Here is a 24795-nt window from a genome sequence, read left to right as displayed (position 1 = left end):
TGCCTATACTTAACTGTAGCCTATTAAGACTGATTTTTGGACTTTTGACCTCCAGAACTGTAAGAAAATAAATTTATGTTGTTTTAAGCTACTGAATTTGTGGTAATTTGTTCTGAAAGCTAATACAGCCTCTTTGACGGCTCTCCTGGTTCCAGCTCCAAAAAGCCTGGCGTACACTCATCTCTCTCTCTGTTGGCCCATAGTGAAGTTCCAGCAAGCTTAGGCTGAAATTGATGCAGGTTAGAACTTACTTAACCACTAGTCACATGTGGCTATTTATATTTAAACTTAAATAAAATAAAACATTCAGTTCCTCTGTTATACTAACTGCATTTCAAGTGTTTACCAGCGACCTGTGGCTAATGGTGATGGCACTGGATAGTGAAGGTACAGAATAATTCCATCATGACAGAGTGTTCTACTGGAGAGTGGTTGCTGTACTAATATGCTGTGTGCCACTAATTTTTACAATTCACTGAACTCTTTTTTTAAAATTTTTTTTAATTTATTTATGATAGAGAGAGAGAGAGAGAGAGAGAGAGAGAGAGGCAGAGACACAGGCAGAGGGAGAAGCAGGCTCCATGCAGGGAGCCAGACATGGGACTGGATCCCGGGTCTCCAAGATCACACCCTGGGCTGAAAGCTAAATCGCTTAGCCACCTGGGCTGCCCCCCATGGAGTTTTAAATTGCTTAATATTCACATACATGAAACCATGGATTTTTGTGTATTGCTCTCTTAGTGAACCCTTTTTCTATTTTAATAGTTTTGCTGCTGATCCTCTGGGATTTTCTAGATAGACTATCATACGACCTACAAACCAAGACAGGTTTTCCTCGTTTGTTCCTGGTATCTTTATCGCTTTCTTCTCTTCTTGGCTTCATTTATTGGAATATCCAGCATGATGTTGAATAGTAGTGGTGGCAACTAGTATACCTGTATCTTCCTGACTTTTTAAAGGGAATATTATCTCACCATTATGAATGTTTATTAAAGGTAATTTCTTTCTCTAATTTGCTCAAAAGGGTGTTGAACTTTAAACCAAATATTGTTTTACATATGAAACCAATGTTTTTTTTCTTTAAATTGTAAATGTTGAATTATAATAATAGATTTCTTTTTTATAAGATTTTATATATTTATTCATGAGACGCACAGAGAGAGAGAGGCAGAGACACAGGCAGAGGGAAGAAGCAGGCTCCATGCAGGGAGCCCGATGTGAGACTTGATCCCCGGACCCCAGGATCATGCCCTGAGCCAAAGGCAGACACTCAACCGCTGAGCCACCCAGGCATCCCTAATAACAGATTTCTTAATATTGAACTAGCCTTATATTTCTGGGATAAACTCTACTTAGCCAAATACTTTAGAATTAACCTTTAACTATACTGGTAAGTTTCATTTATTAATATTTTGTTTGTACTCTTGTTTCAGGATTTTTACATCTATATTTTTAAATGATATTCCTTTATAATTTGTTTATTATTTATTATTTGACTTTTGCCCAGTCAGGTTTATACTAGCTTTGTAGGTGATTTGGGAAACTTTCTCTTTTTCTAGTCTCTGGAAGCTTTATTTTTTTTTTAAAATTATTTATTTATTCATTCAGAGAGAGCCAAGAGAGAGGCAGATACACAAGCAGAGGGAGAAGCAGGTTCCACGCAGGAAGCCCGATGTGGGACTCGATCCCAGGTCTCCAGGATCACACCCTAGGCTACTGGCGGCGCTAAACCGCTGCGCCACGGGGGCTGCCCTCTCTGGAAGCTTTAAATGCCGTAAAGGTCTGGGACTGCAACTGAGACAAATTGCTTTTTATTTTTTTTTTAAATTTTTTTAAAAATTTATTTATGATAGTCACAGAGAGAGAGAGAGAGGCAGAGACACAGGCAGAGGGAGAAGCAGGCTCCATGCACCGGGAGCCCGACGTGGGATTCGATCCCGGGTCTCCAGGATCGCGCCCTGGGCCAAAGGCAGGTGCCAAACCGCTGCGCCACCCAGGGATCCCAACAAATTGCTTTTTAAAGATAAATCTTAACTAATTTTAATTTCTTGTATAGTGACTAATCTATTCTGTTTTCTGTCTCTTTAAAAGTCACTGGATCTGATGTTCATTGCAACATTATTCATAATAACAGAAATGTGGAAACAACCCAACTCTGCATCAACAGATAAACGGTGGTATTTATCTGCAATGAGATAGTCACCCATTTTTTAAAAAATGGAGTTGTGATAGATGCTACAACATGGATGAACCTTGCAAAGATATTAAATGAAGTAAGTCAGTTAATAAGAAACAAAGTGTCTGATTTTTTTTTTTTTTTAAGATTCCACCTATTTATTTGAGAGAGCAAGCTTAAGGGGAGGGGAATACAGGGAGAGGGAGAGAATCTCCAGCAGACTCTGCCTTTAGTGTAGAACACTGGCTCCATGTGGGGCTCCGCTCAGGACCCTGAGATCATGACCTGAGCTGAAATCAAGACCTGGTCACTCAACCAACTGAGTCACACAAGTGTCCCTAATTCTACTTTTATGAAATATCCAGAATAGGCAAAGTCAGAGACAGAAATCAGGTTAGAAGTTACTAGAGATGAGAAGAGAAGGGTAATGGGAAGTTTTTACTTAATTATTACGGAATTTCTGTTTGGGGTAATGGAAAGATTTGGAAACAGTGATAGCATTGTACAACATTATGAATATAATTAATGCCTCTGAATTATATGCTTAAAATGGTTAAAATGACATATTTTATGTTATCTATATTTTATCACAATAGAGTTTTTTAACCCACATAAAGTGCTTTTTGTTTAAAAAAGGATCATTTGGGGTAATTTATATTTTCCTAGAATATCTTCTCTTTCTCTAGATCATTATATTTGTTGGTATGAATTTTTAGTTTTGTCTTTTCCTTAATCTTATGTCTTTCCTTTTCTATTGTTCAGACTTGACAAAAACTTATTTTATTGCTTTTCTCTCCTCTTCCTCCCAAGAAATAGTTTTTGATTTCATTGATGAAATACGTTGGTATTTTTTTCCCTTTCAATTAATTCTTCCTACTATCTTTTTTTTTTTAAAGATTTTATTTATTTATTCATGAGAGACACACAGAGAGAGAGGCATAGACATAGGCAGAGAGAGAAACAGGCTCCTGGCAGGGAGCCCGACGCGGGACTCGATCCTAGACCCCAGGATCACGCCCTGAGCCAAAGGCAGACACTCAACTGCTGAGCCACCCAGGCATCCCGATTCTTTCTATTATCTTTATGTTTTGTTTTTAAGAGTTATTTCATTGTCTCTTTTAGCTTCTGTTTTTGTTGTGTAGTCCTTCCACTGCCCTTTATTTCAAAATAACTAACAATTTTAGCGAAAATTTATTTTTTATTCTAGTAGTTAAACATTTTAAACAACTTATAACAAATTGATTTTTTGTTATTTGTAATTTTACTGCCTTACAGCCAGTGAACGTATCCTGTACATATGATTTGTACATTTTATTTTTTTAATTTTTTAATTTTAATTTTTTAAAGATTTTATTTATTTATTCATGAGAGACACACAGAGAGAAAGGCAGAGACATAGGCAGAGGGAGAAGCAGGCTCCATGCAGGGAGCCCTACATGGGTCTCCAGGATCAGGCCCTGGGCTGAAGGCAGCCTTAAACCACTGAGCCACCCGGGCTGCCTAATTTTTAAAATTTTTTTTAAGATGTTATTTGTTCATCAGAGACACAGAGAGAGAAGCAGGCTCTATGCAGGGAGCCTGATATGGGACTCGATCCCCAGTCTCCAGGATCACGCCCTGGGCCAAAGGCAGGCGCCACCCAGGTGTCCCAATTTGTACATTTTAAACTGTATTGAATTTTTTCTATGTGGTCTGATTCACAGTGGTGTTCTGAAGTTAATAGAAAAGAATGCATATGAATATATACATATGTATGTATGTGGAAATATATGTGTGTCTATGATAGTAGTTAATTCTATTATTCAAATCTCCCACATACATACAGAATTAATCTTTTGTCTGTTTAATATTTCAATTTCTGAGAGAAGTATCCTAAAATGTCCCACTATTTGAGTTTCAATTTTTTTTGCATATTTGCATATATATTAAAGTTGTCTTATTAAAAGGGCAAAGATTTATGACAATTTGTTTTTTTGGCAGATAGCACCTTTACCATTATGAAATTCCTTTTCTCATTCTAATACTTTAACCTTAAATACTATTTCGTCTAGTATTAATATTGCCAAACTTATTGTCTTTAAATTATTTTTAATCTCTATAGCTTTTAATTAATTAATTTTTACATTTGTTTTTATTTAAATTCGATTTGCCAACATAGACTATAACACTCAGTGTTCATCCCATCAAGTGCCCTCTTCAGTGCGCATCACGCAGGTATCCCATCCCCCCACCTACCTCCCTTTCTGCAACCTTTTGTTTGTTTCCCAGAGTTAGGATACAGCTTTTAATTTAAATGAGCATATAGTTTTTAAAATAATTTCACAAGACCTAGAATAAAATGACTTTTATTGTCATTTTATTGACACCTCACCTCTCCCACTAGATTTTCTCTCCTTAAAGACAATCACTAATTACTCTTTCATTGTTTCTTCTGATAATTGCTTCCACATTTCTAAGTAATAACTTTTCCATGGCTATCTCTGATTTTTCAGTTTTTCATTATGATGGCTATGAAAGTTACTTAGAATATTATAATTATATATCCTTCTCGGTGTAACTTTCCATTTTCCTTGGAGTTAATATATTTTCCCCTTTGCTCGACTAAGTTCCTATCACTAATTAATTCCCAACTTTTCATCAGGAATGTACAACCCCCCTCCATATTACACAGTCTTTTCTCTGCCCTCTTGTGCCAATGGTGGATCTCAAGACCTCCTGAATTGTTGTCCTTGGACTTCTCTGTGTTCTCATCCTGAACATTCCCTTGACCATTCTCCTGTGTGTTTATTCCCTAGTTAATCCATCCTTCCTTCCTTCCTTCCTTCCTTCCTTCCTTCCTTCCTTCCTTCCTTCCTTTCTTTTCTTTTCTCTTTTCTTTTCTTTTCTTTTTTCTTTTCCTCCTTTGTTTTGGTGGACTGTATCCAAAACTTCTTAGGACATGATACAAAACTTCTTAGGACATGATACATAAGGGTAGCCTGTCAGAAGATGTCTTTATTCCACTCTTATATTAGATTGATAGTTTGGGGAGTAAATCATTTTTCCTCAGGATTTTGAAGACACTGCTTCAAAAGTTTCTGGTCTTGCTGTTGAGACATGTGATGCCAGTGTGATTCCCACTCCTTTGTCTGTGGCCTATTTTGTTTCCTGGAATCTTTAAGAATCTTTTGTTCTGAGTACTCTGAAATTTCACAGAGTTGCCTTGGTATGGACCTCTTTTCATCCACAGTGCTGGGTGTTAGTTGGTACTTTCCATTTAGAAACTTGTGGAAACTTCCTTCATTTATTTTAGGGAGATCTCTTTTGAGTTGATAACTTGATAATTTCTTCTCCTACATTTTCTCTTGGAAACTCCAATTTCTCAGGATAATGAGACTGCTAAGCTGATGCATTGATCCTCTATCATTTCTAGCCATTTTTATCCTCTTTCTTACTCACACTCATTATTCCTTCTACTTCCTGGGAGACTTTTGATTTATCTTCTTATCCTTTCATTGAGTTTTTCATATGTGCTATTATTTTTAACTTCCAAGGCAACTTTTGAATGTTCCTTTGTTGTTAGTCTATTGGTCTTTTTTTTTTTTCCATAGATTCAATTATCTTTCTTTTTACTTGTCCAGAAACATGGCTGTTTTGCTTTCTAGGTTTCTCGTACTTATACATTGTTTCTGTCTCCCCCAAGTTTCATTTTTCTCTTTTGTTGATTTTTATTTTGTTTTCTGCTTGTACGTGGAAGCTTTCTTTGAATATCTGGCAATCCTTAGATGATCTTTCACAGTCAGGAGTGAGTAACTTGACAGTTTATTGGAAGCTCCCTATGTGTGGGTGTGGCTTGTTTCCTAGTGGATACGCCATAAGGAGCTCTGTCTCAGCAGTGTAGTTGGAGGACCCTCACCTCCAATATTTGAAGGTCTTTTTCTCTTAGACTAGATTCCTGAGAAATCATCTCTAATGCCTGCAGTAATAGTGCAAGCTACCCTCATTCTTGGTGTCAAATGGAGGAAGGAGACCAGAAGCTTATACTTTATACTACTTTATAGTAGTATTTCCCTTAAGCTTACTGAGTCCAGGCTTACTCTAGTTCATTCTCTCTCTAGACTTCTGTGGAGGTGAGAAGGATAGTTGGAGATCTAACTACATCACAGATGAACTTTGATCAATGATCCCGTTTTTTGCCTCACACACACTCCACCTCCCCTACTCAGAGTGGTACCTCCTACTCTTGAACCTTTCTGGCACAAAATTGCTTACTTCTATGTTTCTCCCCTACTGCCAAACAGACATGAGCTTTAAAAAGAATCATTTATCAATTAGCTGTCTAACTGCTTTCCTTTTCCCAAGATGTTGTTTCATGTCTTTGTCCTTATGGGTCATGTCTATACATTAAAAAGATTCCCTTTACTCTATCTTTAGTGGGTTTTGGGGGGGAGTGGCAGCATCTTCAATCCATCATATTTAACTCAATGCTCCCTATTTATTTTCACTAGTATTTATTTGCCCTATCTTGGACTGTTCCTATATTTTCCAACTATTTTGTTTCAGGTGTATCAAATAGTAATAATAAGAGCTAACATTTTTGAGTATACTATTTGTTAGGTACTCTACATATATATGTTTTGAGGTACAGTTATTACACATCCATTATCTCATTTAATACTCATAACAACACTATGAAGTAGGTAGTACACATTATCTTATGATCACTTTACATATACCTAGTAAATAATGTACCCAAGATGGGAATCCAGAGCCTGTACTACCATACTAATCACTAGTACAGTAATGTATACTACATTACAGTAATGTAATGTATGTTACTACAGTAATGTATAGTAGTATATCACTACTAGTAATGGAACCTAGATTTCTTTAATCTGTTAGTGTCTTTGTCCTTTAATAGGGTAATTTCAAGCCATCATATATTAGGATAATTAATATGAATGAAATATATTCTTACTATCTGTGGTAAATAATTATATGATTACAAAAATAATATTATTTGCAAAAATTCACTCTCTTTTCCAACATATGTCCTTTGTTTTAGCTAATTGAATATAGGTGGCCTCTCTCTCCTTTTCCCTCTACCATGAACGCAGATATGTCTCAGGTAAAGCTGCTCCTTCATTCCAGGTCCTACAATGAGAAAAACCATGGAACAGACCCATAGCCTGAAACAGAAACATACTCAAGCAATGCCATCATATAATGTGAGCTGGAAATGAATGTTTACTGTCATAAGCTACTGAAATTTTTAAACTGTTTGATACAGCATCTTTTATCTTCTAAATCCATAAAAACTTTTTTTGCTAAAGTACATTCTTCAGTATTATCTTTCTAAGAGGTCCTGTGGAATGTAAACTTTCTTCATCTTTGAATGCCTAAAAATGTTTTTATTTTGACCTTCCACTTGAACATTAGTTTGGCTGGTATAAAATTTAAAGCTTGAAATAATTTTCATTAGGAATTTTGAAGTTAGTTTTTAGTTTTTTACCCTACCCCCACCCCATGTCTATTGTTTCTAATGCTCACCTGAGTTTCATCCCTTTCTAGATAATCTGCTTTAATTTCTAGAAGTTTTAGGAATTTCTCTTTATTCTTGAAGCTTTAAAATTTTAGTATGACACGGGGATTATTTTCTTTTCTTGCTCAACATAAAGTTGACTCTTAAATCTGAAAATTCATATTTTCTATCAGTTCTGGGAAATTGTCTTCAATTATTTATTTGAATATTTCTTCCTTTTGTTTGTGTTCCCTTTAAAACTCCTGTAGGAAAAATGTGCAATTCTCTTCCATGCCTTATACTTTCTATTTCATGATTGACAATTATCGTTATTTTATCCTCTAGAATTATATTGAGGGAGAATTTCTTGGTTGATCTTATACTTTCAGCTGAATCTATTCTTTTATTTAGCCCAATTATTTCAGTTTTTATTTCATAAATTATTACTAGGTATTAAAATCAGGATTCAAATCCAGAGGCTGAGCTATTAACTACTACATTACTAGTAAATGGTATTTTTTCTTTAACCTAATTGGAGTCTTTGTCCTTTAATAAACAAATTTTAACCCACCTACATTTATTGGGATAATTGATAGGTATAAATGTACTCTTATCATCTTGACTTACGGACATGAAAATCTTTAACATTTCTCTGAGGATATAATTTATAAAGTATTTTTTTCCCTTTCCTATGTCATGGCTATTTATTCATTTTCCCCCCACCAATGTACTCTTGATGCCTTGTTGCTTTTCCACAAGTAACTAGGTTAATCTTGGCTTTTTGCAATCATATTTGAAATTCTCTCCTCATCTGTCATTGAATGTTTTGGTTGGAATAGTCTGCCTCCTTCTGATTATAAAGAATTAGGTTTTGGGATTGGGTTGGCATGAGAAGTTTGTCTTCTGGACCTCTCTCCCTCTCTCTAAGAGTTCATTTGTTCTCTGGAGCCCTAACCCCACTACCTAGTGTGTCGGTCTCCCGTGCCAAATTTCCCACTTAGGAGAAGCATTCTTAGGCAGCCCTGGTGACTCAGTGGTTTAGCGCCGCCTTCAGCCCAGGGACTGATCCTGGGGACCCGGGATTGAGTCCCACGTCGGGCTCCCTGCATGGAGCCTGCTTCTTCCTCTGCCTGTGTCTCTGCCTCTCTCTCTCTCTCTCTCTGTGTCTCTCATGAATAAATAAATAAAATCTTGAAAAAAAAAAAGGAGAAGCATTCTTGTACTTTGGAAGCAAACATGGAGTCAGCTCTTCCCACCTCTTTCTTCTGTCCTCCACTGTCCCTATGAAGGTCTGGAGGCCCTTAAGAGTTCAAAGTAGCCTTCTTTAACCCCAACATAATAATATTGAATAATTATTACTGAATAATAATAATGAATATTTCTCTTTTGAAAGCAGTTCTAAGGGTTCTAACCTGGGGACATATGGTGCTGTTGCCACTCGATGTGCACAGTAAGAGAAGGGGAAGGGAAAGACTGCTCCAAATATAGTTATTTAACTTACTTCCCTCACAATTGTTTCAAAGTCCAGGCCTGTTCTTTGTAATCATTTATGCTGAGTATTGAGAAATGTTAGAATTGCTTTTGTGGCCCTGAATTTTAAACAGGATTTTCCTTTTCTTGTTTTGCCACCAATGCAGTCCTATTCACCCTTTGTCTTCTAGGAATTCCTAAAATTTCTGGAGTATGAAAATTTCTTTCTTGTGTTTTTTGCACTGCTATTGTTCTGTTTTAGTTATTTCTTTAACAGAGGGAGAGATAAATCCTACCTTCAGCTCTTCAGTTAGCCAACTTGATTCAGTATTTCATTTTAAAAATATATTTTTTTGGTGTCTTAAACAAAGTAAGTAAGGAAAGGGAAAGAGGATTACATTTGTGTATAAACTGCTTCCTTACAGCCACTTCCAACAGGCTTAAGTGAGGGACCTTTATGATCAGTCTCAGAATACACACCCATAGGAGCTGGCCAAATCAACTATTTTTTGAGTTTCTTGGTATATTCTCCCTTTTAGTTTGATGTTTTTACTTGCTTTTCTCCCTCAACCCACCTCTCACTTAACTTGAATATTCAGAGTTGTTAGTCTATTTTCTCCTATGTAGAAAATAATCTAAGACATTGGTTTGCATTAAAATGTTAGGAAATCAGGGGTGGCTGGGTGGCTCAGTGGGTTAAGCATTGGACTTTTGATTTGGGCTCAGGTCATGATCTCAGTACTGTGGGATTGAGCCCCACGACAGGCTCTGTGCACAGTGTCTGCTTGTCCCCCTCACTCTGCTCCTCCCCCTACTCACATATGCTCTCTCTCTCTAAAAATTAATAAAATCATTAAAATGTTAGGAATTTAATATATTTTTCCTATCAGTAGCGTGTACTTTGAAAATGATGAATGATAGCAAGCAATGCTTACAGTACTTACCCTAAGGGGTTGCTGTGGCCGGAATATGCCCTCTAAAATTCTTAGGTTGAAATCCTGATGCCCAATGTGATGGTATTAGGAGGTGGGGCCTTTGTAAGGCTATTAGGTCTTGAGGGTGAAGCTCTCATAAATGGGATTAGTACCTTTACAAAAAGACAGGAGAGTCTGCTTCTGCTCTCTCTGCACTTCTGCCTTGAGAATACAATGAGAAATCAGTGGTCTGCAACCTAGATGAGGTCCTTATCAGACCTGACCATGCTGGTGCTCTGATCTGACTTCCAGACTCCAGAACTGTGAGAAATAAATTTCTGTGGTTAATAAGCTATGCAGTGAATGGTATTTGGTTACAGCAACCTATGCTAAGACAGGGATAAATAGGTAATGGTAGCACATCAGATATTTCAGAGGCGCAGCTTTTGAAAATACAATTTTCAGACCAGCGCCACTTTACCTATTCATAAAGATAGCCCTGCCTTCTACAAATGGGATCCTTCAGCAGCTCTGTTGAAGTGTGCAATGTGAACTGTTGACAGTTATTTATTTTTTTTAGTCCCTTATAGAAAAAGATAGTAATAATGTTTATTATTACTATTTTGAGCAAAAGTCGGTGAAGTCTCCTGGATATTTGCTGGGGGTGGCTCGTTGGGTAGTTGTAAATGGGCACCTTTGGAAAAGTGGACAGTATGATGGATGAGTATGCCAGGGAGGGATTTCATTTTAACTTCAATGTCTTCTGATTTTTCTATAGAAATGGTGTAAAGACAGCAAGAATTTCTGAAAGCTCCCCTCCCTGCTTTGTGATTTCTCTCCTTTTTCTAAAAAGAAGTTTCCAGGAAGGAGATAACACCACTATGCACCCCTGTGGCTTAGAGGATTAATCCACAGTGAAGTGGTCAATCTATAGAGCAGCATCAATTCACTGGAAATGCACATGAAACAGGTTCATTATTTCTGACAACTGCCCCCAATAATTGGATCCCCCTTGCATTGGGTGGCAAGGACCTTAATGTCTTGTCTAGTGGCATTTTGGGGTTTTTGACATCTCCCTTGATTTTCATTTAATTGCTTTGGTAAGCTTAGACTAGAGTACTCTGATCTTTCCTCCCTAACCTGAGGTTCTTACTACTTCACCATGATTCCTATTAAACACAGCAGTGTTTCTCTGTTTTAAATTGAAGTATAACACACACAATAAAGTGTACACTATGATGAATTTTTACATTTGTATACAACTCACCAGCCAGATCAAGTTATGGAATGCTAGCCATGACCAGCTAACCTAATGGTTTTACTATTATTAAACTTAGAATGAGTGAATATACCATGATAGTGTCACATGATATAAAATGAGAGAAAGTTGCACAATCCTATCACAGTTTAGAATTAGAAAAGTCAGGATAACTATTTACTATAATATTGCTGCCTTTGCATGCTCTTTCCAGAGGCATCTATGTAGGAACACCACGAAAAATTTATTTTTAATGTTAAACATGTTTTAATATGCAAATTAAAACATAAAATATTAAAGCCTCTGTGTTAACCACACTTTATTATTCATCCTCCCCATGAGTCAGTTTCAGGGTTCAACATGCTAGTAATCTCTATCTTCTCCTGGGTGTCTACCACGGTTACTTCAGATTCACAGAGGCACCTAAACCCACATAGTAGCCAAGTCCCTGAAAACCTACAACTACAACTTACTTTTTTTTTCTTTTTAAGATTTTTATTTTTTATTCATGAGAGACACACAGAGAGAGAGAGAGGTAGAGATACAGGCAGAGAGAGAAACAGGCTCCATGCAGGGAGCATGATGTGGGACTCTATCCCAGGACTCCAGGATCACACCCTGGGCCAAAGGCAGGTGCTCAACTGCTGAGCCACTGGGGCATCCCTACAACTTACTTCTTTTACAAATTGTCTCATGCTTCCTATTCTTGCCTCAGTTTAATAGAAGTGTAAGAGAAGTATTTGGTAAAGTTTAAATTGTGTGTGTTTGTGTGTGTGTGTGTGTGTGTGTAACATTAAATACATCTGAAATAAATAGGCAAACCTGGGACTATCTCTAGGTTTTGTTTTTCTTCATTTTTAGTGAATTTTAGTGCACATCACACATGACGATCCTTGGCTTTTTGGTTTTGAGATTCCAAAATGATACACAGACTCACACTTGGGGTTGAGCCTGTTTGCCTTTGTTCAAACCAACAAACTGGGCATTGTCTTTGCACAGTTATCCAGAGCTCTAAATAGTTGTCAAGAATGTGTAACCAGACATGTAATTACCCGAAGTGCCCTTTTTCAGACCCCATGTTAACTAAGTGCATTCCCCTCATTTCTCACATTTGCCAGACTTGTTAGTTTCTCAAGATTGCTAGCCTAAAAGTTCAGTACTATCTGTGTTTAGGACAGCATCTCTTATGTGGCTTGAATTCAGCAAATGTAGAAAAATAAAGATAATTACTTGGAGAGCAAATTCAGGGGTTCCTTAATATACTACGAAGTATTTCTACTTGTTGAGAGACAAAATCTTTTACATAGAGGCTCTTCTTTCAAGGAAACGCAACCTGATGTAGGATAAGCTAGACATCATCTAGGCTTCTCAGCATAAAGTGGTGTGACCTTGAGTAAGTCAGTACCCTCACCTAAATCTGACCACCAGGGCAGCCAGGGTGGCTCAGTGGTTTAGCACCGCCTTCAGCCCAGGGTATGATCCTGGAGACTTGGGATCAAGTGCTGCATCGGGCTTCCTGTGTGGAGCCTGTTTCTCCCTCTGCCTCTGTCTCTGCCTCTCTCTGTGTGTCTCTCATAAACAAATAAAATCTTAAACAAACAAACAAACTTGGAGCTTGCATGTAAGCAACCCCAAATATTAAATCTGACCACCAGGGCAGCTTGAGGGACTCAGCAGTTTAGTGCCACCTTCAGCCCAGGGCCTGATCCAGGAGACCCGGAATCAGGTCCCATGACGGGCTCCCTGCACGGGGCCTGCTTCTCCCTCTGCTTGTGTCTCTGCCATTCTCTTTCTGTGTCTCTCTTGAATAAATAAATACATCTTTAAAAAAATAAATAAATCTGACCACCATTCTCTGAAAAATGCCAATGGTCATAAAGCTGTATTATTCCAAGGCTGTGACAAAGATCAGAGGAAATAGTGAGCTGGAACACATGTTTTTAACTAGTAAATGTCCTGCAATCTTTGCAATTGCTTTACTTACTGAGAAGCAATAGTTTCATGCTTCTCAGGAACCACTGAACTCACAGCCCTGAACAGGCAGTGTACCTCCTCTGTTCCAGCCCTTCTCTGGTAGCTCGAAGGTCCTTCTTGGACTGGGAGATATCAAGAGGCTACCCATAGGTATGTTCTTGAGAAGTGATGGATGATTTACATTTCCCCACGATATCTCCTGTACTAGAGCCTGTTACCAGAACTTGAAAAAGCCACCTTCAGACCTTCCCATCTCATAATTTGGCAAAGCCTTTTTGGAGAGAGTTTGACAAAATATACCAAGAACTTTACAAGTGTTCATAATCTTTGATTTTGCAATTCCACTCCTAGGAATTTATCTTAAGGAAATACTAGCATGTGTGACTGGTTAGAAATAACATAACTACTCACCACCACAAGACTGGTTTAAAAAATCATGTTATAGTCAATATAGCCATTAAAAATTAGATTGCAAGAGAATATTTAATGACATTGAAATGTGCATAACATATGAGGTGAAAAGAAACAGGTCACCAAACAGCACAGTTCAGATTATATTAAACATACCCCTCCCTACCTGCACACATCCACACACAGGCCTATGACAACAGACAAAGTAAATATATTAAGTGTTAATGATTGTTGGTAAGGATTATAGGTGAATTTTTATTTTATATTTCTCTGTATTTTCTTCTAAGAATATATGTATTATATTTAGAATCAGAAGAATGTAATTTTTTAACCCCCTCTTTTGCATTAGAGCATTAGATCTTCCAAAACTTGGTAAAAATGCATAAGTCACCTAAAATTTACTGGTCAAAAGCATGAGTTGTCCATGTGAATCTGGTTTTTAATCCTGGATTTGCTACTTTCTAAAGGTGCTATCATAGCCAAATTACTTAATGTTTCTATATCTTGGCTTTCTCATCTATGATATGGGACAAGAAAACTGCTCGCTAGACTGGCTTAAAGGACACAGATAAAGTGCTGAGTACAGTGCCAGGCACATGGTGAACACCCACTAAGTAGCGGCCACTAGTAGCAGTGGTGGGAGAGCTACTGCACTCTACCCCTATGACATCAGCACAGGCAATGTGTCAGTCTGATTGGCGGCTGCCTTCTTGTAGAGTACGGAAGAGAAGCTGGGAGTGGAAAAGGTTGAGGACCCAGGGGCCAGAGCTGTAGGGTATCTTCTTTCCATCTGGTTGGGTCAGCCCTGCCATGAGTCCTGTGCACTGAGTAGGGAGAAGCGATAGTCTTCTGTATCCTGATAAAATCCTCATGAGAAGAAACGGCCACACTTTAACTTTTCTGACGTATGATGTTCAGAGCAGCCTAATAAAAGCTGCTGGAGGAACAACATATTCTAATTTCCTGACTTGTACATAGTAAAGTTTCATTGTATTGACAGAGCCTTGCATTTAATTTCCTTAGCTTTTTAGACACAAACAAGCATCCTTAACAATAAATTGGAAATAAAAGGGAATAACTGCACAATGGAATACACATGCTGATTTGAATATGTCATTGAGTCTCATAAATACTCATTAAAATAAATGCATGGATGTAACGAAGGAAATAAATATTTTTGCTTCCAAAAACATATAGCAGCAATATAATCATATTTGGAAAATATAAAGAAAGTCATTCTTTTTCTATCGTCTATCTATGCCACACTATATTCCCTTATTTACATTATTATTTCCAGGAATTCTCTCAAACTTAGCAAAAGCCTGTATCCTTTCTTTAAAAAAAAGATTATACTTATTTATTCATGAGAGACACAGAGAAGCAGAGACATAGGAGAAACAGGCTCCTTGAGGAAAGCCTGATGCGGGACTTGATCCCAGGACTCTGGGATCATGACCTAAGCCAAAGGCAGATGCTCAACCACTGAGTCACCCAGGCATTTCAAGCCGGTATCCTTTCAAAAAATTAAATAAACATGCTTAAATTTCAAGTAAAAAAAAAAAAAGCTATTTCTAGCAACACAGTAGGGAAAAAAGTCACAAAGAGGAGTTCGAAGCCAGTAAGACACTATTTAAAAACATTTAGCTTATTTACAAATATCCCAACCAAACTGGAGATTACTCTATGCTGAAAAATATTCCTTCTGGCTTTATAACAGGCGAAATTAATTTCTATTTGGACCTTCTATTTCCTCTTTCGTTTTCTTCTGTCTTTTTTCACCTATCATCTGTTATGTATTTGTAAAAAGGTTTAAGAAATTTGTTTATAGTCTAACGTAAGGATAATTTTTAAAAAGATTTTTATTTATTTATTTGTGAGAGACACACAGAGAGAGAGGCAGAGACACAGGCAGAGGGAGAAGCAGGTCCCATGCAGGGAGCCCGATGTGAGACTTGATCTCGAGACTCCAGGATCATGCCCTGGGCCAAAGGCAGGTGCTAAACTGCTGAGCCACCCAGGGGTCCCAAGGATAATTCTTTATGGTGCTCTGTAAACTGAAGTCATTCGTTATAAAGTCAGTCTATCTGAAAATTACAGTGTAAATGAAAGCAGCTTGTAGCTAATGGTTAGAAGAAAGTTTTGTGTGATTTAAACATTTTGATGGATTTTACACAGTGCTACAAACTCACTGTGTGCATAACAAATACATGTTAGATAAGGAGAGGGATGGCAAGAGAAGTGAAGAAGTCATAGCAAAAACTATCAAATCCACCACTTTTCTACACTATCCATGTGCTAAAATAAAACCACTACATTAGGGTCAGAAAGAGTAATGGTCTTCAACTTCTATAAGAAGCATCAGAATTGTTAAGTTACTGTTATAGGTTGAATTGTGTCCTCTCAAGGAAAAACATGCTGAATCCCTAAACCTCAGTACCTCAGAATGTGTCCTTACATGGAAGCAGGGTTGTTGCAGATATAGTTAGATAAAATATAGTCATACTGCAGTACAGTGGACTCTAAATCCAATATGACTAGAGTCCTTATGAGAAGATGGCCATGTGAAGACACAGATGAGGAGAATGCCACGTGACTGGAGCTCTGCAGCTATGAGCCAAGGAACATCATAAATTGCCAGCAAACTATCAGAAGTCAGGAAGAGGCAGGGAAGGACTTAACTCTCCTACAGGTTTCAGAGGGGGTGTTGTCTACCAACACTTTGATTTCAGACTTCTGGCTTCTAGATTGTGAGACAATACATTTCTGTTAAGCCACTGAGTAGCTTAAAACTTTGTTAGGGTAGCCCTAGGAAACTAATACAATCACTTTCATTTTATTTTACAATGTAAGTTTATATTTTTTAATTCATAAAATAAGACATGCTTGTAGAGGGAATTTGTAGAACCACATGTCTCAGAGGAATGAAAAAATATCATTCAGTTTCATCAGCCAAAAAGGACTAAAATTGATGTATTTCCTCCCAATTTTTCCTTTGAATAGTTTTTAGCATTTGTACAGCTATAACTATAATCTCTTAACTATTTATAGTGATATTTCCAATTAGCATGACAATATACATTTCTATATTGTTATAAGCTTTTGGAAAACATCCTTGAAATTTGTCAACATGAGCAATGTTGCCTAGATTATTGTTGGGCAACTCTATTTTATTATTCTACTGTTTTCATTTTTTTTTTTTAAGATTTTATTTATTTATTCATGAGAGACACAGAGAGAGAAAGAGAGAGAGAAGCAGGCTCCATGCAGGTAGCCTGACACGGGTCTCCAGGATCACGCCCTGGGCCGAAGGTGGCGCTAAACTGCTGAGCCCCCCGGGCTGCCTATGTTTTCATTTTTTCAGTCATCCTTTTGGATCTGACCCTGAGAAATTAAAAATGATAAGCTCATTAATTCTCCACATTGTGCTGTGTGAGAAATAGGAGGTAGGTTATTTAGCAAAAAAACAGGCCATGAAATAGACCCTAATAGCCCATGCTCACACTTGTAGACAAGAATTCTCAGATCTATGTATAACAGGCAGTATGAAAGTGAAGCATTTGATAATTAGTGAACCAGTTAGTGACTACTTGGTCTCATGACACCGGGCGGTGACAGTATAGAGTCTGGTAGAATCAGAATCTGGTTTCCTGATTGCCACTCCTATATCATTTCCACTCAGTTCATGGCCATGATTTAAAAATGCCTTAAGTGCTGTTTAGTTTTGAACTCAGCATAAATCTATCTAACAGATACCTGTGTTATGTGATCATAGAAATCTTGGTTCTAAGTATACCTTGGCTCGTTATTTGCAAACTTTTCTCAGCCATGGAAATCTTATCTTCATAAAGTGTTACTCATATTCTCCATTTACAAACCATAACGGCAGGGAGGGCAGGCAACAAGTTCAGTTGTCCTATTAGTAACTCCCTAGACCTCAATGGGGATCCAGGCAGCCCCTGAACTGCCTCAAAACACTAGGGCTCAAAGGAACACTTCTTGTAAAAGAGAACACATAGTCTAGTTCTTCATCTACTTTGTGAGTAAAATGGCTATGCAGAAAGAACGTCCTTCTTAAGGTCTGATGTGTGAAAAGAATTAAGTTATGAAAAACAGCTTTTCAATTTTTCCTAGGCCTAGTTCTCTCTTCTGAATGTTTATCTTGTTCCCAGTTCCTGGAAATTTCAAAATGGGTGGTGACATTTATAAGTTGGCTTATGTTGTGGCTGTATACAAGAGCATTCCCTCTTCAATTCCTCTTGCCATCTACTGGCGCCCCACTTCCTCTGCATTTTCTCCTTTCTATATAACTGAAAAGCTAAGTTGTGAATTCTAAAGATCATTTTTGTATAGCACTTCCCTACAAGTACTATTATAAATCTGAATACATGAAGGCAGCTAATAATGGTAAGTTCTAATACAATAAGAGATGCAATTCTGTGATAATAAGTGGTCTTTCCTTTTTGTGACTCTGAGCTGCACTTCTAGGAGCTATAAAGACTTTATGCTGATCCAGATACACCTTTGTCCAGCACTTCCTTTCCTCAACACCAGGGTCTCCACTCCCAACTAACCTCATGGAGCTGTCTATAGCCAAGAATTAGGACAAATCCAGGTGATCCATGTCACTCATGGCCAGTCTCTTGATCTGGTTCTTTTTTTTTTTTTTCTTGATCTGGTTCTGATGATATTTTCTAAATTAGTTGGCCACTAAATATAGAATATATATAGACAAGAAGATAAAGATAACAATTAATTATTCAAAAGAATAGGAAAGGCCTCAAATTTTGTAATTCATAAATATGGCATTTGCAGTTAGTTCATAGTTTATCCTAGTTTCCTAAAAACTAGGAAATAAGTAAAGGGTAGAGCACCACTTAATCTATATTTATAGAGCATATTTTAGAAGATTTTTGAGAGTGGAATCACTATAATCAACTGAGAACTGCAAATCAATAGGACTGGCCAACTTGCATATCACCGATGGAGACTTGTAATTCATTCATTTTTAAAGGGATAAACTTGATTACAGTTGAGCTCCTCTTCAATGGAGGTTCTGATGCATATTGGCCAGGATCTGATGCACCATATTCAAACTCATGACCCTGTTTCAGTTGTGACATATTAGATGGCTGAGCATAAGAGAGGTCCATTGGTCTAGTCACTTCCTGAGATTTTGCTATACAGGCTTAGGACACAAATATGTGATTAAGTATAAATAAAAGCCTGTTATCTCGTCAGGTAGCAGGAAAGTCTAGTCCTACCTTGGCCTTCCATTGGCACAACCTGATTCCATTCACCCAAACATCTATTGAAATCAGACATACTTGACAACTATTCACCATCCCCATCCAGCTTCTCAGAACCACTTCCTATGGCTCACATCTTTATTTCTAAAGCTAGGACTATCTCTGACTTCCTTTTTGAGACCCTTAGGGATTTTTCAGGTAAAGAACTTTTCACAGTGGAACTCAATGAAGCAATCCATGTATGCAAAATACAAATTTATAAAAGGGATAAGTTAAGAGACAGTAATCCCCTTCATAAAACATTTCAAATAAGTTTTCTATAAAGAGTAAGTTCCTCTGAGTTTAAAATACTGTTCTGTTTTTTTGAAACATGTTTACAGAAAACTTTTCCATGAACACATAAACTAAGAGGAACCTACATTTTCTTTTTCTAGCTAAAGCTAGCCCAGTTGCCCAGAGTGAAAACCTGCTCATTAACACACTCCTCAGTGGCTCATCTCCATGTTTCACTTTTCTGTCTCCTTCACTTGGGCTTCCTGCAATCATCTCTTAAATAAAGTACCTGCACCAAATCTTTGTGTCAGGATCTCTTTTTGGGAGGTCTGAGCTAAGCTAACGCCCTTATCACAGAAGTGACAGGATCAACATCCCTGGTTGCTAGGGTAAGATGTCTGTCTCGCCTCTAGTCAGCTTCTTCTTTTGTTGCCATTTGATCTGCTTCAGCATCCCACGCCTTCCATCCTGTTGTGCACCAGAGTACTTACTTCCTTTTAATTCAACTGATACGCCAGTCAAAAAAGATTCTTACCCTCTCTACCAGTGCTCTACCATGGCTTTTTAAAGGGCTGAGCTTTGCTGCCAAATCTATGGCATCCACGTGTTCCATTAGCTTCTGTTGCTCATATCAATCCGTTTCCACTCTGGCTAAGAGGTATAAACAGCTGAGGCCAGGGTTATATAAATTAGAGTCTCTAAGGTCCTAAGGGGATCTTTGAATCATTTCTATCAACCCCCTAACCTGACGTGTTAGAAAACTGAGGGGCAGAGAGTGTAAGCATTTGCTTAACACCTTGTCCGTCAGAGAAGGGGAACTCAGATCTCTGACCCCTAACCTAGGCTTTCCCCTTCCTGAGATTTTTCCTAAATGCATTCCACCATTGCTTCCTTTGTTTGACTCAATTCCTCCTACTCACCACTATTCCCATCATTTATTTCCAGTTGACCTAAGTCCTCACTGACTCTGAGCCCTTAAGTTATATTCATTCAGTCCAGTTTCACAGATTTGCTACCCTCCTTGCCCTGCCTCCTGAGGTTAAAAATTTCCACCAATATTTTTGCAACAAAGAAAAAACTAGGAAATAAGTAAAGGGGTGTATGGGGGTTATCACTGATGATTTATTGCATAACTGAGCTTCCCTTAGGATTTTGTGACTGGGTGAGATGATAGCCGACTGGCCCACTGTACCCTGGGAAGATGCAGACTTATATCCCATGGCCTGCTGAACACACAAGCATCTAACCTGCCATGGGAGCTCTTGAAGTTCAAGGCTAGGATGTTTCTCCTTTGACCTGATAATCTGGCTTCTCTTTGTAACGTGCACATCACCTATGCCTTAGCTTGGTCTTCTGGTCCCACCTAAGCTGTCTAGCTTTATCTCACGGGGTTCTCTGAATTGAATTCTCTGGCCCAGTTTGTCTTTTCAACTTCACATTCTTTGTCTTAGCAAACTATCTTTCCCTCCAGCCTAAAATACCAAATTAGCATTTACTTTCCAAATTATTATCTTGCCTATCTTTTGGGGTGGGTTTATGTTGTGTTCTCAAATAGATTCTTAAGGACAAGGGCTATGATGTAAGTCTACTTCCTGATACTAGTATTGCACATGGCTTGTTATGGACTGAATGTTTGTGTCCCCCATGTGTTGAAACCCTAAGTCCCAGTGTGCCTGCATTTGGAGATAGGGCCTCTAAGGAAATAATAAATAATTAAGGTTAAATTTATAAGGTCATAAAGGTGGGACCGTGATAGAAAATAACAGGGTAGTTGTCCTTATAAGATGAGATACCAGATGTTTTTTGTTTGTTTGTTTTTTCCTCTCTGTATAGTAGCACTGAGGAAAACCCATGTGAGGACAATAGTGAAAAGGTGGCCATTTGCAAGGCAGGGAGATAGCTCTCATGGGAAACCAAATCAACTGGAACATTGATCTTGGATTTCTATGCTCCAGAATTGCGAGAAAATAAATCTGTTATTTAAGCCCCCTAGTTTACAGTATTTTGTTATAATAGCCTGAACTAACATAGCACTGTTGATTGAGAAAATGGCCCCTACCTTCAGATCTCAAGCAGAGTTACAAACTGGGCGGGTGTCACTGCTTGTGCCTAAAAAGTTAACTTTTCACGGAGTCCAAAACCAAACCTTCCTTTGTCACCACCACTCAACAACTTGTATCCTTTCCTCTGTTCCTCCCAAGTGTGAACAAAGCTCTAAGCCACAAGCAAATCTTTTACCCTCTTGTCTATACTGACTGGCATCCCATCAGAAGCTGAGTTTTAAGAGTCTACAGGCCGAAACTTTGTATCTCCTTTCTTCAGGTCTTATTACTCTGGGCTGTGCTCCTGAGACCTCCTCTTCCTGGCTCTTCTAACCTCTAGTCTTCATCTCATAGACAGAAGAGGAAATGGAGGCTCAGAATTTAAGCAACATGTTGAAGGTTGCACAATTGATAGAACTAGGTTCAAACCTAGTGCAGTTTTGCCTCAAATTTGGCATACTTTCCAAATGATTTTTAAAGATTTTATTTATTTTAGAGAGAGTGAGAGAGAGAATATGAGTGTGGGGATGGGGAGTGGCAGAGGGGGAGTTAATCGACTGAGTCACCCAGGTCCACTAGACCTGTTTAATGTTCTTCCTATACAACTAAAATTTATAATGATCTGCTTTTAACTATAGATATTTATGAGACTGTCTCATACCCATTATCAAATTGTAAGTTCTTTGAGAATAGCTGGCTTCATTTTCCTTATATCTCAGGCAATGGCTAAGCCAGTGCCGTGTGCTGGGTAAGGCACTTCAAGGAAAGGTCCTGAATTAAAAATGAGAAGTAACCGTCACAATGGTGACATGGACAATAGCAGTTTAGGAGAGAGCGATTCAGAGAAAGCTTTTAAGAGAAGGAACAGTTGGTTTCTGAGTTGAGCTTGAGATGATGGAGAATCTGGCTGGGCAAAGAAGAAGGGGATGGTCTGAGGTGGGCTTCAAAACCATGAGTGAACCTGTGGAGGGAGGTTGGCTTACATGGTGGGGGGGGGGTGTACTGAGTTTCTGCATTGGGTTCAGCTATGCACAAACAAGTCAATTATCTTCTTTATTTTTATTTTTTATTTATTTACTCATGAGAGACACAGGCAGAGGGAGAAGCCGGGTCCCCGCGGGGAGCCCGATGTGGGACTCAATCCCAGGACCCCAGGATCATGACCTGAGCCCAAGGCAGATGCTCAACCGCTGAGCCATCCAGGTGTTCCAATTATCTTCTTTATACATTGGTTTCTCAATGTGTAAAGTGGGAAAAATAAGAGTACTTATCATTTGGGGTTAATGAATAATAATGAAATAATGTGTATAAAGGACTTAGCACATTGTCTGGGCCTAATATGTGTTATCTATTATTAATTACAAATATTTGGGACACCTGAGTGGCTCAGCAGTTAAGCGTCTGCCTTCAGCCCAGGTCGTGATCCTGGGGTCCCGGGATTGAGTCCCACATTGGGCTCCCTGCATGGATCCTGCTTCTCCCTCTGCCTATGTCTCTGCCTCTTTCTCTGTGTCTCTCATGAATAAATAAATACAATCTTTAAAAAAAATAAATACTACTAAAATACTATTAGTAGTAACATGGCCTGAAATTTCACATGCTCGCCAATCTGAGTAAATGATTTACCCTCACAGATAACGCCATTGCTGTGAATACATTAAAAAAACAAAATCATTTAGAAGTACTACTACATTCGCAGCAACACTTTGGTTACTATGATTTTCCTAATCAAAGAATTCCAGGGGTCCCTTACAAGGGATTCTCATAGTTGAAAATTTTGGAAACCAAACCGTTGAGAGGCAGGAGAGTGCTAAACGTTTCCTGGGTAAAAGATTAACTCGGATGAATGGGAGTCTTGGATTTTTGGAGTAGGCTGACCCAGTGATAATCCCTGTTCCACTTCCAGGCTGTGCTTTTAAGGAATTTAGGCACGTTCCTCATGTTTCAGTGCTTTGGTTTCCCCATCCTTAAAATGTGGATACTAATACACAAGGGGTACAAGACAGGTTAAATTGGGTGCTGTACATTAAGCAAGAACCGCTAGATGATGACGACGCTGGTGTCTGTGAAGCCCAGTTGTGAAGGGCCTTAGATTTTCATCCTGTAAGGAGGGCCCTTGTTCTCCAAGTGTGATCCCTGTAACAGCAATATTTGCATCATCTGACAGCTTGTGAGAAATGCATACTCTCGGGCCTACTCTCGCAGACCTGCTGGACTCTGGAGGTGGGGGGTCAGCCATCGGCGCTTTTACAATCCCTCCCGGTGATTCTGACGCACGCAGGTTGGAGAAAGAACCTGCCGCGAGGTAACCCACGGAGCCATTCAAAGTTTTTGTACAGTGGAGCGATGTGATAAAAATGACCGGTGGTGCACAGACATCCCATATTCATCCCTATTTAACAGGATCAAACTGCCCACCTACCGACGAGCTTCCGAAGTTGCTGGCAGAAGCCTGTTTATATTGATCCTTAATGATCTGTAGGCACAAAACGGGGGTTAGTTAGCACTTGGGGCCCCCCACACAGGGCTCACCTCCCGAGTGCGGTAAGGAAGACAGTGCCAGGCGCTCAGAGGGGATTGTTCTGGGCTCGGTTTCCACGGAGAGCCTCGGGACCCGCGGCCAGGTGATGCTCAAGGGACGCCGCACCTACACGCCTGTCACAAATGTCGCCTGCAAGATAGGAAACGAGAACCGTGTGAGGAAACCGGAAATGAGGGTCGGGGGGGGGGTAGAGAACCCATCCGGAGGTGGGGGAGGGGAAGGGGGAGGGGAAGGGGGCCCCGCGCCGGCGGGGGGCCCGGGGCGACCCCCCCCCCTTCGCGTCCCCGCGACGCCCGGGCCGGTGCGCCTCAGCGCGTCTGCGGCCGGGGGCCGCGTCCCTGCGGCTCCGTGTATTGTTAGCGCGAGATGGGGCGTTTCCTCGGCGCCGGCACCTCGGGGGGAGTCCCGGGGCGCCTCCTCCCCGCCCCGGCCTTGGTGCGCGCCGCCCGCCGGCCGGCCATTGTTCGGGCCGCACCCCTGCTGAATATTCACGCCGCGCGGGCGGCTCGCCCCGCGCCCTCCCCGGCGGGGCTCGGGCTGGGAGCGTTTCCGCTCGCTTTTCCTGCGGGGAGGGCGCGGGGAGCCGTGTTCTCTCTCCTCAGAATATATTTTCGGTGTCCCGTTTCTCCTCCTCCCGCGCCGCCGCCGCCGCCGCCGCCGCCGCCGCCGCCGCCGCCGCCCCCTCCCTCCCCGCCTCCCTCCCCGCCTCCGCCCCCGCCCCCGCCCCCGCCCCCGCCCCCCGGGTTATCTTTGTCTCGCTGCCTCGCGCTCACTCGCTCAACTCTCGGCGGCGCCGCGGCCCCACGCTCGGGGCCCGTCCTCCAGGCGCGCGGCGCGGGGCGCGGGCGCGGGGCCTGAGGCGCGGGCGACGCCCGGGGGCCTGACGGCCGCCCCGCGCCATGGTGTGAGCGCCGCCGCCGCCCCGCGCACGCTCCGTCCGCCCTCCGCGCGCGGCCCGGGCCGGCCGACAGCCCCAGCCCGCCGCCGCC

General features: G+C 40.0%; 1 long non-coding RNA gene across 1 annotated transcript in view; it reads right to left on the bottom strand.

The window, feature by feature from the left end:
* The window catches only part of LOC129511309 (uncharacterized), a 78178-nt gene extending 54257 nt beyond the window's left edge, over positions 1-23921 (bottom strand). Inside the window, exon 1 of the long non-coding RNA XR_008664792.1 lies at positions 23797-23921. This is a non-coding gene — a long non-coding RNA (uncharacterized LOC129511309). The remainder of the gene's footprint in view (positions 1-23796) is intronic.
* Positions 23922-24795: the final 874 nt, after the last annotated feature.

Source organism: Nyctereutes procyonoides, unplaced genomic scaffold (assembly GCF_905146905.1).
Source record: "Nyctereutes procyonoides isolate TBG_1078 unplaced genomic scaffold, NYPRO_anot_genome, whole genome shotgun sequence".
In the NCBI taxonomy this organism is placed as follows: domain Eukaryota; kingdom Metazoa; phylum Chordata; class Mammalia; order Carnivora; family Canidae; genus Nyctereutes; species Nyctereutes procyonoides.
The sequence above is the reverse complement of the archived record's forward strand: the minus strand, read 5'-3'. Positions and strand labels throughout refer to the sequence as shown.